This window comes from Gracilinanus agilis, chromosome X (genome assembly GCF_016433145.1).
Source record: "Gracilinanus agilis isolate LMUSP501 chromosome X, AgileGrace, whole genome shotgun sequence".
Lineage (NCBI taxonomy): Eukaryota > Metazoa > Chordata > Mammalia > Didelphimorphia > Didelphidae > Gracilinanus > Gracilinanus agilis.
The window spans coordinates 80,152,087-80,166,871 of NC_058136.1; the positions used below are offsets into that span (position 1 = coordinate 80,152,087).

Below are 14,785 nucleotides of genomic sequence, written 5' to 3' on the forward strand. Positions count from 1 at the left end.
GGGCTGTTTCACCCTTTTATAGCATGGAAATGCCTCGATTCCACGTACCTTCCACGCTGTGCCCTGTTGTGGGGGTTCCTCTGTTCGTCTGGACTTGTTTTTATGTCCCCTTGAGGAGTTTTGTGTGTTTCGGTCAGGAGAGGTTAAGAGCTGCTTCTTACTCTGCCGCCATCTTAACCTGGAACCTGGGGATTGGTTTTTCTGACTTCCTTTTGTTTTGAGTTGTGTATATAAGATGCATGCTGCCTGATATCTTCTAGTGGCAATGATTCCCACTGGGGACAGTTCTGCCTAAAATAGTTCTGGACCAGCAGTGAAGCACCTTTCACAAAATGCCTCCTGATATGATCAATGGTCCCCAGGGCATGCACATCTCTTAGGCCTAATATTGTCTCAGTTACCTCAATTAGCCTGTCAAGGAAGCTGCTAGGGTGTTTGTTTTCCCCTGCCTCAGTTTCTCAAATTTTTGCCACGAATTTGGTCTTCTGGCATGCAGATGCATTGCCTCAAGTAAATCTGTCCTGTATTGGATTAGGTATCTCATGTTAGCATTTGATGTCAATTCTAGGTCATGATGGACCATGGGCCATGCAGTGAGATTGGGGTTCGAATGAGTCTTGGCCAAAAATTTCTCTTTTTCAGAGGGTGAGTAAAACTCCCCCAAAGAAACTCTACATCATCAAACCTGGGGTTAAAGAGTGTGAACACACAATTCATTTCTTTTATGATCTTGAAACACGAGAGGAAGAACTTGGGGAAACGCCTCCTGAGCACTTCTACATCATTAGAGGTAAAAGGCCTTATAAGATTTGACATGGACAATAACCTCCCCAGGTTGCAGGATGGTTCTGACAACTGTAGGAAGTATGAATACTGTGGTCTCAGTACTTTTTTTTGCAGCCAGAGTTTGGGTGTCTTTAACAGCTTCTGGTTTTTAGCTTGAGTTGGTAGCCCCTAAATACTTTATCTCTACAATCTCTAATTGGAGAATTGTATGCTCATCCAATTCTTTCCCTTCTCTGATTTGTTTGAGACCTTGGAATATTAAATTCATATTTTCTACCATTTCTAGGGAGACAGAGTCAGGTTTTGCATTGGAAGTAGAGCCAAAAGCAGCCAAAGATGTGAGAGGACACTCTTTAGGACTATTAAGGATTTCACAATAACAAAAACCAGCACCATAACCATAGGTAAAAAACATAAATTCTGCCAGTGTTATGGCACACCATTTGTAATAATCATACGGTTGTAGCATTTGGTGAATGAACTGAGGCACTTTGTGAAGCCAAAAATCAAGTGCTGTCTGCATAAAAGACCAGAGAATCATGGAGAAACTAAAGACAATAAACAACATCCTATCAAAGCCCATTTTCAGTATCCTTTTTAGGTGATGAACCTAGCTGTGCTCGCCAAACTGTAATAAGGGGGTAATGTTGCTGATAATAGGGGAACTGGTGGTACAAGTGAGTCACCTTGGCCAGGGACCCTGTAACTCCTGTAGCTGGTGATTTGAGACTGCCAAGGATGTGTTGCCTGATCTGTGATGCCCAGTCAGTCTCCCTGCTATCTCTAGGCTCCTTTAAGGTGGAGACTGAGGAGCCCCTTCCTGCTTGAGTGAAAGTAGAACCCAACAGGAAGTGAAGCTCACACACTTTTTGAATAAAATGGATATTTGCCCAGAAGTTCCTTTGAAGTCAAATGGTGGCTGTTCTCCCCTCTCCTCAGCCCCTTAGCCTAATATGATGTTGTAAATAACTATAGAAGACCACAGTTTCAGGCTAATGGTTATTTAAACACAGAAGGGAAAACTGAGGAAAGTGGCTTTAGAGTCTGGAGAAGCTGTTGGTAAGGGCAACAGGCCAGTGCTGGCAATGGACCTAGAAGGTAAGATCAGGCTGAGGGAACCAGCTGCTCAACTAGAGGTAATTGTCACTGCCCTGATGTTATTATGTGATCCACCACCAAGACAGATGAAGTTGATGAAATGGTTAAAGGTTGTCCCTGCTGATAGGCTGACCTAATCTAACTTCCTGCCCATGTTCCACCTCCTTCTAATCCTCTCGGGTCCCCAAGGGAAGTCAAGGGGTAGCTGGGTTTCTGGGTGAAGGTCAAGGAAATCAGAACCCAAAGGTTGGTTCTGCAGGGCTATTTATAGTCCCAGCTCAAACTGTCAGTTCTTGGGACTGACACCTGCTGGGACAAAGTTCCATTTTCCTAACTGACAGGATCACCTAGGGTAATTTTGCAAATGCAAGAGATCTTGCATATATCCTGCATTACAGAAGTTTATGTTTCACTTTTTTACCTCATTTTCAAGCTGGTCAATTTTGACTTCAAGATATTATTTTGTGAAAGTTCTGCTTTAGCCAGACAGGAATCTTGGGGGCTTGGCAGTGTTGGTGCGATTGAATGAGCTGAGCCAGAGATTCAGATGACTTTCACAGAGGCTGTCCTGCTGCCATCTAGTGATTTCCTTTATTTATACCTTTTCTTTCTTAAGATTACATACAGGGTTGGTATGGATATTCCATAATCTATATACGTCTTTTCTTGGAGATACTGAACAAGTCATACACCAACCTTGTTACCAAAAACCTTGTTACTAACAACTTTTTCATTCCCCAGTAACTTACAATATTTTTAAAGGTGTGTTTAATTGTTTCCTTGGCCATTGGGTGGAGAAAGGTGTCCAGACAGTGAAATGGGATGTACCAGGCTTTGAGGGGAATTTCTCCATTCATCATCCATTATTAACTACTGAATCAGGGATCAGGCGGGGGGTTGATTTGGAAATTGTTCTGGCCTGTTTTTGCAGGTATTTGTGTATCTAAGTTAGGTTTTTAAAATCTTTAACATGAACTCACTATTTGCTGATTTGTTATAGGGAGCCTTTAGGGGAATTTCTGTATTATTATATATAAAGTTGGGGCTTTTCCTAGAAGTGTGTAGGAGGCATGTAAGGGTTCTAATAATAGTGTGTGGTGACAGTGAAGGGAGGAAGGTAGGAGGATTGGAGAAATGGGAGAAAGGACAGAGCACATTTTGGTCACTGTGCACTTGACCCAATCATACAAACAGTTGATTGCTCTTTCCTGGACCTCTGTCCTGAGTCTCTGGCAGAAAGATCTGGACCCCTCTTAGTACAATCAGCCTCCCCAACCTGTGATGCATGTCCTCACCATGGTGTCAGACTGGGGACTCCTCTTCCTCTGAGCTCACACAAATCATTAGCCCACTTTAGCACAGAGTGCCCTGGGCTGGAATTCTGGACTTCACCATAGGTTTGAAACTTCAGGGGCTGTGGGTTGGCTTAGACCTCTATTTGCCCAGGAAAACTTTTCTCAGGGTCTGAATATTGGCTTGTCCTTAGTTTCTGAACTCCGACCTGCAGATTCATGGTAGAGGTGTGTGGTTTACTCTTGACTTGCTCTTTACTCCTTGCTATCATCTTCCTGACTATGCACCCCTCTCATTCTAGGGCCCCAAATTGAAGGACAAAAGGTCAAAAATATCAAGGGAATCAATGGAAAAATGTAGAATGTAGGTGGCCTAGCACCTAAAAATTCAAATGGAGGATAACTGGAATACATTGGATTGGATCCATAAAACACAGTAGAATATGACCATACAAATCAACTTTTGAAAAACTAAAAAATCCCAGCTTTTGAGATAATCCCAAGGTTCGCTGTAATGGTCACTTCAATGAGATTTGACATCCATTCTCAAGTATAAAATTTACTCATTCAACAAACATTGAGGAGGCTAGTGACATGGAATAGGTGTACAATGGCTTCCTGGAATATTTCCTGGCCTAGCTGGGGGCTCATAAATAAGCAAGCAATCAATGACAAAGCAGTAGGGATTGACAGTGTGTGTCTCTACTGGTATTTCTATCTATCTATATATATACCTTTTTATTTCCCTTTCTCTCTCTCTGACTTTCTTTCTCTTTCTCTCTTTCAATCTCTGTCTGCCTCTTTCTTTACCTCTCCCTGTATTTTTGACTTTCCCTCTCCCTTTCTCTATTCCCCTTTCAATTTCTCTGTCTCTGATCTTATATTTCTGCCTTTTTGTTCTTCTCTCTGTCTCTATGTACAAAGGCAGTGGGTTAGAAATGCAAGTAATGGAATGAAGAACATTAGATAGAGCAGAAGCATGCTAGATTTAATCAAAGACTGCTCCTTTTTCTCTTTTCTCTTGCTCAGTTTCCTCTGTACTTTGGTAAAGGCTTCTCTGTTGTGCTAAAAAGAGATGATTGCTGAATTCTGCTTTTAAGTGTATACATAAAAATATAACCCACTGGGAGCATGAGACTTCTGATATGGAAAGGGACATCAGAGCTCTAACCCACTCATTTTATGGATGGAGAAACTGAGGTTTAGGAAGAGATGGGGATCCACTGATAGCTGAAGTTCCATATGATTTTAGTCACACATATATGTCAACTGAGATTTGGTGGGAAATTCTTATATCCTCAGGCCCTCTGGGTATTTTGGGGTTTCTTTCCTTTAGAGGGGAATTCTAAGTGAGTATTATGCAACTTAAACTTTGAACCCATGGATTCTCTCCCAGCTTTCCACTTTCTTTCTCATATTATGTCTTTAGGTTTTGGAGATAAAGATTTTGAGAGACAGGAACCCTCTCTTTTTCCATGACTACAGCTGTGAAAGCTGGCTTTACAGAGGCTTTTCTTTTGTCCTTTTATTTCTTCTGCTTTTAAATGTTATTAATAAATCTTATGAAATATAATACTTGGAGTTATTGGATATTAACTTAAATATTCCAGTATGATAACTTTCCTGGACTTTAGTACTGTGTGTGACCTTGGGCAAGTCTCTGCCTCAGAATTCCATCCACACTATAGGGGATTAGGGAAGTCTTTTTCTTTAAAAGTGACAAAAAGCTGAGTGTAGACTACTTCCACCAGCAGGCCTACTACCCTTTTGCACTCTCCCATAATCTTTGGGATGAATGCTAAGGAGGACATTCACCAGTTCTCAAGGCCTGGCTGAGGACTCTATGGACTTACTTTAAGAAGAAGCAAGGCTTGGGACTCCAGGAGACTAAGCAATGCAGATGTTGGGCACAGAGATAGAGCAGAGAAAGGGAGGTGCACAGCAGAAACAAGGGAGACTTAAAAAATAGACTCAAGGCAAAACTGCTCCATAGATAAATACACAGAGAGCCTGCCCTCAGGAAAGGAAAAGTCAACAAAGCAAAGGCCCCCAACACCCAAGAAATATAATCTACAAACACCAAAAAGAGAAAGAGAAAGGAATTGAACCTGTATAGTGTTTATGGAGAAAAAATCAAGGCTACAGAGGAGCCACTAGAGAATGTCAAATAGGCAAACACATCCAATCTTTCCAAAAAAACTGGAAATTTATCACAAGCCTTCCAAGAAATCATGCTGGAATTTGAGAATCAAGTTAAAAAGATAGGAGAAATTTGGCAAGAAAAGTGGAAACTAGTGCAAAGAGAAAATAACAGTTTAAAAGACAGACTCTAGCAATTGGGAAAACAAGCCCAGGAGCTCCAAGGGGGACTTCTGCATAAAGAAGGCTACAGAGAAGAAGCAGAAATCTTTACATTCTTCACCACAGACTGTTAAGGGATACCTCAAAAAACCCAAATCCAGGTGAAAAGAAGGGACTCCACAATAGGGAGCAGCATTGAAGGTAAAGTGGGATTTGGGCCCTTCCATGCCATAGGGAGTGAAATAGCTTCTACCAAAACACAAGCTGATCATCCCTCCAACACCCCACCCAAGGTGGAGAGTCAGAACCAGCTCGCCAGAAATAGAGGGACCTGGGGCAAAATCTAGGTTCTTGGCAGTTGACAAAGAACAACAGGGAGGTACCCCAGAGAGGAGGTAGACTTGAGACTCCAGGAGGCTAGAGAGTGGAGACCTGGGGCTTGGAAATACAGCTAAAGGGGTGCCATGCAGAGTCTTGGAAAATCAGTCTCAGGCAAAAAATGCTACATAGCTTCATACACAGAAAGCCTGCCCTCCTCACTTAGACTTCTGGATAGGGAAGAAAATCCACTATAGTCATGGCAAGCAATCTCCAACATTCAAACACCAGAAAAAAACAAGAAAAGGACACTGATGCTGGATAATTTTTTCTGAGAAAAAATGCAGAACACAGAGGACACAGCAGAGGGAGGACAAACAAGCAAACACATCCATACCTTCCCCAAAAAAGAGAAATTGGCCACAACCTCTTGAAGACTTCTAATCTGAGATCATGAGAAAGGTGAAAGAGATTTGGCAAGAAAAGTGGGAAATAACTGAAAAAGAAATTAACAGTTTAAAAGACAGAAACTTCCAATTGGAGAAAGATGCCCAAAGGTTAAAAAGACAAAAACTTCGATTTATGGAAAGATGGCACAAAAATCAAATGAAAAGATAACCAAATTGGTGACCAAAATTAAATAGCTGGAAACTGTGAAAACAGGTTAGACCATACTGGAAAGGAATATCAAAGGATTATAACAGAAAACTGGTATTTAAAGACCAAAATTGAACAAGTGGAAGTCAATGATCTCACAAGACAGCATGAATTAATGAAGCAAAGTCACACAAAAGAGTGACATATTAGAAGGAAACATGAAATATCATGCTATCAAAATATATGAACTTGAAAACAGGTCTAGAAGAGACAATTTGAGAATAATTTGGTCTACTGGAGAATCCCCAAATCAAGAGGAACCTATAAACCATACTACAAGAAGGTATCCAAGGACTGTAATGTAGAGGAATTTTAACTCAGTGCTCAAGGTATTGGGGCCTGGGAGCTTGGGCTTGTGGGAGGTACTAATCACTTAGGATCTCCTGCTCTACTTGGGGTGGCCTCAGGTGAGAAAGTGTGCTTGGGGGATGATGGCTTCAGATCAAGGTTCTGGTTTTCTTATTTCCTAAGTCCTTCTTATTTTTTCCAGTTTTTATAATCCACAGCCAATTTTCATCCCTATTGCTCTTTTTTTTAAAGCACTTTTTCTTAACTTTAAAAATAACAAAATAAGTAAGGTCATCATTTATATAAATTGAAAAAAGTTACTCTCTTTAAAGGTATTTGAGATCCCAGTTAATTTTGTCGAGCAGAATTAGAATCCTAAAAGTGGCTCTTTTAAAGTAGCATCTTTTTAAGTAATAAAGCCACAGAAGTAAGGTCTTATTAGAGTGAAAAATATTGCTAATAAAAATATTTTATGACACTAATAGGTTAACTTTTAGTGTACAATACTGAGAATTACAGTAACAAAGTGCAATAAAATATCAAACACAGATGGTGTTCTACATTAACCAGAAAATAACCGTTGGAAGGCTATCAGACTGAAAATTTGCCTCCAAAACTTTTGGAAGTTTAGGATATGTGTGCATGTGTCGAGCAGACATCTGTTGCTCATAACAGTATTAAGTAATTATCTCTCGCCATTTGAGAGTCTCTCAGAATCATAATGTTCTTGCATCACCTGAGTAGATATGGAATTGGAATTTTGCAGCAAGACCATTAATAGAACAACTTTATTATCTATATGCTCTTATAATTTATACATATGCTGGTCAATGTAGTCCATAAGTTTCTTCTCCATCAGTTCTATATTTTTAGAAATTATCTTTTCCAAGTAGGAACAAACAGGCTGCTGTTCCACTCCAATGCTTAGAACGCTTTCATTTGGCTTTGTACTGTTTCCCTGAGGCTTATTCTTGCCTCCTACTCCAGGATGGTTTACTTCAATACACAGGTCTTGAAGAAAAGGAAACAGCTCAGAAGTAGGTGTATTTGAGTTATCATTTGCTTTCTTTTGCAACTAAGAGGATATTAAAAATTTAAGATCATTTTCAGGAAGAATCTTGTTTTGTTGTATAGTTTGATTCTCTTCAGGATGTGGAATATTTCCTATTTTTCCTCTAGCAGAAAGTTCTGTGTTTTTGTCCATATAAGCTTTTATATTTTCTGTGACTGCTCCCTATGTCAATCAAAACTTACAAGAAAAAGATGAAGTAGATGACTTATCTAATACTCCTGAAGTTGTTGACTTGTGCAATCCATCAAGCATATGTTCATCTTCAAAAACAAGTGGGTCTTTCTTTCCCAAAATACACTGAAGTTGTTCTCCAAAAGGAATACAATTTCCCTGTTGAAATCGAACCATATTCATGAGTTGTTGAGCACCTGGTGAAATTATTGATCTCGTGGATTCCCTCATAGTTTGAACCCTGTCTAGATCTATCATTGATCCTAGAGCAGGAAAGCTTGTTGAAGAATTTGCAGAAACTGTCCTTACTTGTAGTATAATTTTCTTCACAAATATACTTTGTTATTCAGCAAAAAAAGTACCTTAATTTTACAAGGGTCTGTGGAACATTCTAATTTTAGGTATTTCTTATGTAAAGTAATCTCATTTTCACTGTTATTCTGGATAGGACAAACATTTTCTTCTCTACTGGTTCCACAATATTCCTCACTAGCAACCACTTCCATATTCCTCGCTTCATTTAAAATCCTGAGTGAAACTATTTCTTTACATCTCTGAGGATTACACTTTAGGCTAACCTGGGAAGCCACACAGAACCTTACTCCTGTGACTTCCAATGAACTACCAAAGTTCGGGTGCTCACACAGATTTTGGGCAAGGGAGAGGACTTATGTCCTGTCACTCACATGGGACCTGCACTACCCACACTCTCAAATGACTGGGAGAGGCCTGGATGCCATAGCAGAGGCTGGGGTACCTGAGAGCCACCTAGACGGGACAGGAGAATACAAGAAGAGAAAATGGTATTTAGGATTTTGTCTTGTCCAGGGATTCTCAATGGGTGCTTCATGGCTTGTTGTTCAGTCTAGGGCAAAGATCAGTCCAGTAGTTTCCTGAAAGCAAGTTCCCATGGGATAAGGGTCAACTAGGGGTTTCCTAAAACAAGGTTGCCTCAGGATGTCAGACTAAATCAACAATGAATTCAACTCTTTTACTCTGAACTGTAATCAGGAAAGGATAGAGATAGGATAAGATTTCGGAGAAATAGTAGGCTGTCTTGAAGCCACATACTAGTGTGGAAAATATAGGTAATGGGTAGGAAGTTAAAATATAATCTAAATAGTTGTGGCTACACACACTGAGTTGTAGGAGAGATGGACCAGGATAGACCAGGGGTCACAGCTGAGCTGCTGCTCCTAACTGACAAAAATGGCTGTTGGCTAACTGTCAGCAGCTCACCACTAGGCCAGGCCTTTGGAAACCAACAGACTAGGTAAAGGTTTAAACAGCTTTAATTATGTTTAACTAAAAAGTGGGAAAGGGATTTCTATACTTAAAATCTAAAGGGCAAAACCACATGACAAGGGGAGGATGTATTCTACTCTAATCCAAGTGATCCATCAAGCAGGGCCCAAGGAGCAGTGTAGCTCTGGGAAGCTGCTTCAAGCCTGAAACAAGCCAGTCTTGAACAGCACAGCTATGTATCAGAAGGGTGGTTTTGAGGGTTCTCACAGTTTTCCAAAGAGGTTCACAGGATGCCGAAATCCTAGGTGGTCGATGATACCAAGAAGAGTGAGTGAACTTGAAGTGCTGTCCACCAGGTCTCAAACTCCTCCTCTGCTTGCTTCTACTCTGTAGGTCTTCTCCTTTTGCTGGAAATCCACCTCCACTCAGGATCCCAAGAAAATCAGGAAGCAGAGTCTGAGATCTCCCTGGGCTGGCAACAGTTTGCCCACCACTAATGGAGTCTCTCTCTCAGGGCACACACACTTTCTCCTTCATTCTATGCTAGAATGCTCCAGGGTTACTGCTAGGTCAACCTTAATACTTAGTCAATTAACTAATTTTCCTCACCACACTAGGAACTCAATGGAAAGGATTTTAACAGGCAGAAGGCAGAGGAGGAACAGGTTAGAAGTGACAGCAGCTAGAGTAACTTGACTTCCTGTTGGAGGATAAGGGCTTCCTTTCCAGGAAAGGTGGAGGAAAGGTGGGCTTATCAGAGCTCATCTACCTCACCTGAATGTGGAGAAGGAGCATACCTCTAATTCATATTAGGAGTTACTCTATTGAACTGGGAGAGATCTAGAAAATGATGTGACCATACCTGCTGTACTTAGCAAAAGCTTTTAGCTCAAATTTCCCGTCCCATCAGCTTGGAGGTTTTTACCTCAGGGGTCAGAACCAACTGGGTGACTTAGTTGTTGGAGTTCATTCCTAACAATTTTTCTGAGACAGCTATTGGGGAATCAACCAAATCAATGACTGAGTGTCAGAGGATAATTATCTTACAGATAGGTTTTAGTGAAACCTAGATAGAAAGAGGGAGTTAAGTTAGCTGGAAGACACAGAAGGCTACCTCTTGTGAGGGACAGAGAGGACTGCAGGGAAGTAGCTAGATTCCTTAGAATTAGGGCTTCCTTTATCTGATCCTCAGTTTGTATGATTTCTTGAAGAAAAGAGATATGGTTTTTTGTAACTATCATGGATACTCCAAGATGTTTCTGCAAATGACTCAGTGAGAGAAAGTGATTTAGTTTTACTCTTATTAACAAGAGGTTAGAATACTGGGCTGTGTATTCAGGGAGATCCCTGAGAGGATCAATCACTATCCACATCTGTGGTTCTCTGTCTCTCTCTGTCTCTCTGTCTCTGTCTCTGTCTCTCTCTCTCTGTCTGTCTGTTTCTCTGTCTCTGTCTCTGTCTGTCTCTGTCTCTCTCTTTATATATATATATACACCTACATATATATATCACCCAATTGAAGGAGGAATGATGTAAGAAAAAGTAAAAACAAAATCATGAAATGGAAGTTGATACACCATTGTACAGATGTCCGCCTACAATGGACCAGTTTTAAAGGGGAAAAAATTAATATTGTCCATTTGCAAGAGCAAAACTTTGGGGAAAGAAAGAAGTGAAAAATACCTGATAGGTGCTTTGAAGGAAATTTTTGAAATGAATATAAAAACCTAGATTCAGTTGTGTTAACTTGGAAATAACACACAGTAAGCAAGTAATCAAGAAAAACCCACTCTTTAATCAGGAATAGGGATATACTTCAAATATTTAATCATTACCTAGAGCCAAAAGTTAAACACCATTAGAAACCAAAGGCTCTAGGAATCTGTGAACCATATCCATAGAGAAAGCACTGTGCTAAATACCAACTGGGAGAAGACACACATCTCTGTGTCAGCTCCACCCATGGAGAAAACACACAAGCTGCTTTCTCCAAAGAGTAAAGGTATTTTTGAGTCCCTATATATCTTCTGGATAATTAGGAATCATAAATAGGTTGGTAAACCCCTTTGCAGCCAGCAACAAGGGTGGAAACAATGTCAGCTGTAACAAATCCTAAGCAAAGGTCAAACTAAAAACTGGGGCTTCATGAGAGGAAAACTTTCATCCAATAGAGAAGTCTTCAAAACAAAAAGGTGCTTAATATTCAACCCAAAGTAGGGGTATTTGGTACTGGGATTTCTCTAAAGTAAGGTTAAACTTAAACATCCAGAAATCCACATTGACAAATGATAGCATGGGGCACATCCCTGGACTTCTTCCAAAAGGGAGCACCACGTACAAGGCTTTGAGGCGGCCTTGGCAAGAACCCTGGACCAGCTCCTGCAATTCATACACATAAATGAGGTGCCTCGTGACTCACCCTACTTCCTCACCCCATTTGTCAAGGGTTTTGGGGGAGCCTCCCTCTCCTAACGTTTTGTCAGGAAACAACTGAGAATAATTGGGCACAAAGGGGGGAAAGTTAGACTGGTCACTTTCAAGGTGATGAGGGAATGGAAATGCCTCTATCAGGTATCCATACATACAGAGAATTAAATTATGCCAGCATCTCCTCTTTCACCAGTCACCTTCCAAAGACTGTGATGTAGATGAATTTTAATTCAGTCATTAAGGTATAGGGAGCTGAGGGTTTGGGCTTGTGGCAGGTACAGACTATTTAAAATCTCCTCCTCTACCTACGGTGGCCTCAGCAGAGAAAGTGTTCTTGAGGGATGATGTCTTCAGTTGCTTATTCTGTTATTTCCTGAGGCCTTATTTTTTCAAGTTTGTATAATCCACAGCCAAGTGTTATCCTTATTCTCCTTGACAGAGCCAGTCTCTGACTGACCTCAGGTGATCTGTCAAGGGCCCTGTAGAATTTTGCCACTAGAAGTAGCCATTTTTAGTTCCTACAGTCCTAGCTTTCTGCAGCCACCAGCTAACTTCCCTTGCCTTCCCTGCCTTGGGAGGGCAGTCAGGGTCTCCAGTCTCTTGTGAGTGACTACAGTTAGTGTCCGGAACCAGCCGGATACAACAGTGGGGTCCGTGAAACAGCCACCTGAAAGACCATAGGGGGAGGGAGGGGAGACCAACCACTCAAGAAGACAAGGGAGTCTAATGGCGCAAGGCTCGTTTATTGCTGGTACAGGGCAAGAATATATATGTTCAGAGTGAGGGGGCTGGCGATTGGGATGACGAGAGAAAAGGACTAGATGTTACAAGGAAGGAACGCGGAAAAGAACATGCTGTTATTTGGAGGAGGTTTTTGCAATTATCTCCTTGCCCGAACGGGGCTCATGATCCATATCCTTCTCCTTGAAGAGTTACTATTTTTATTTTATAGTCTTGGCTCCTAACAATTCCCCCTTTCTTTATTTTTTAAATGAAGGGCATAATAACTAAGTGCACTCCTTTTGACCGTTGTTTCCTCCAAGTCTATACCGTATTTCTCAAAGCACCTTATGTTTCCTAGTTGATCCATAGATGATATTTGCAGCGATGGCCCCTGTCTTAGGCTACACAGGGGGAGTTACTCGACCATCGAGGGTTGAGGACCTGTGCTATTCCCGTCATTGGGTTACCGCCCCTGTTGGAAAAAATTATTGATGTTATAAAGTTGCTATTAGCTTCCTGTTCATTTTTTCACTTTACAGAGCTAAGCTGGCAAGTCACGCTTGATTGATCACTGTACCTCTCTGAGTCTGTTCACATGAAACTATTCTGCATGTTTGTTCTTACCCATAATAATATTTTTTTAAACAAATTGCATGTTGTTCCTTAGATCGTGAATTTCTTCTCATACATTACACATGCTTTTAAAATAATTTTATATCCTAATAAATTACAATGCTGTCCAAATTTTTTATATTCATAATATACTAGATTCCTAATGCAAAAATATTATTTTTGAATTACCAAATTTTGAAACCCTAATGTTAATTATATTTTTACCTATTACTTAATATGATGGTACAGATCTTAGAGTAACAATTTTACATGTTCATATGTTTTCCCTAAATTGAGTTCGATAAGCATTTTTGGTAAGTCTGATCATTCCTACAGTGCAAATCCTAATAGATAGCTTTTCAATATAAGTTTTGTGCATTCTTAAATTTAACAGAAATTCCATTTCTAACTAGTAGTCAATGAATTTACACAATACCATCAGTACCTATTCAGTCCCTTAGCAAATATATACTCTAATGGGTAGAGAAAGGTCCATGAGTTTGGGGGAGAATAGGCGACGATTTTTAGCTTCTCATAGCTACTTCCTGCTGAACTGGGGCGGCGTGAATGATTCGCTCTCAACAAATAATTTTCTCATGGACCAGTCTCTGTCTAAAGGGATCTAATTTTGAAATGTAAGCCAATTGCATTGTTCTAATAATCTTTAAGTTAAATTTTTCACTAACATCAGTTTAATTAATGTTAGGTTGAATTCATGGTTGTTTAAAGAAGCTTTTTCACTCTTGGTTAAGCACTGAGCAAGACTGATAATTTTTATTTATTTTTTTGCTAGCTAGGAAAGTTAAGCTGCACTTCTGTACTTCTGTACACAACTAAGAATCATTGCTTTCTCTCTGAATAAGTTTTTCTTAGATTGCATTTTTAGAATCTTTTGTAATTTTCATTAGATATATGTCTCAGTACTTAACCTGTTGATAAAATTTAGTGATGGGATCAAATTTGTCCCTTTTTCTGTCTTTTGATTTCTATGTTCCCTTTCTCATGGCCAGTGAGAAATGGAAGGAGAAATGCTTGACAGATTAGTTTATTTAACTCTTGCCTTAATAAGAGCAGAGAATAAGATTTCTTTTAACCGATTAAATTATCTTAGAGTTTAAGACATTCAGAAATTACAATGTTATTTTCTGAATTTCTCTAACACTTCTGTCTGTCTTCTCCATTCCTCCGGAATGAATGAAGAAGAGAGAGAGAGATTTATTTTTCCCAACCTGTAACCCTCCCATTGTGATCACAGACAAACAACATATAACACACAGACTGATCAAGAACACATTTCCCGGGCATATCACACACACTCTGACAAATATAAAACATAAATTATATAAGCTAGATTTTTCTTTTCATCCTGGCAAAAGATCAATTGTTACAATTCATATCTCCATGACTAAAAAATTCTGTGAAAAAGAATGAGTCAGAAAAGGGTTAATTCTTAACAAGGAGCTGGCTGACATATGATGAATTTTTGTTTCTTAATTACCTTTCTTCATGCTTCAATAAGTATCCTAAAATAAATACACTTTTGCTTTTTCATTTTTCTATGAAGTGGGATTCTGATACCTGCCTGAATAATTCCAGGTATGCCACATTACTGGAAAGACTGGTTTAGCTAAGTGAAAATTGTTAAAACTTTTTACATTGTCTGTGGCCATTACCAATTGGACTCCTTCCAAGGGAGAAAGAAAAAAACTATGACAAAACTGGTTTTTCTAGCTGAAGCAAAGTAGCCAGCCGCTTCTAAAAAGGGGGGCAGACAGGAAAATTTCTGGTCACT

General features: G+C 39.9%; 1 pseudogene; it reads right to left on the reverse strand.

The window, feature by feature from the left end:
- Positions 1-7,425: 7,425 nt before the first annotated feature.
- The window catches only part of LOC123253811, a 34,317-nt pseudogene continuing 26,957 nt past the window's right edge, over positions 7,426-14,785 (reverse strand).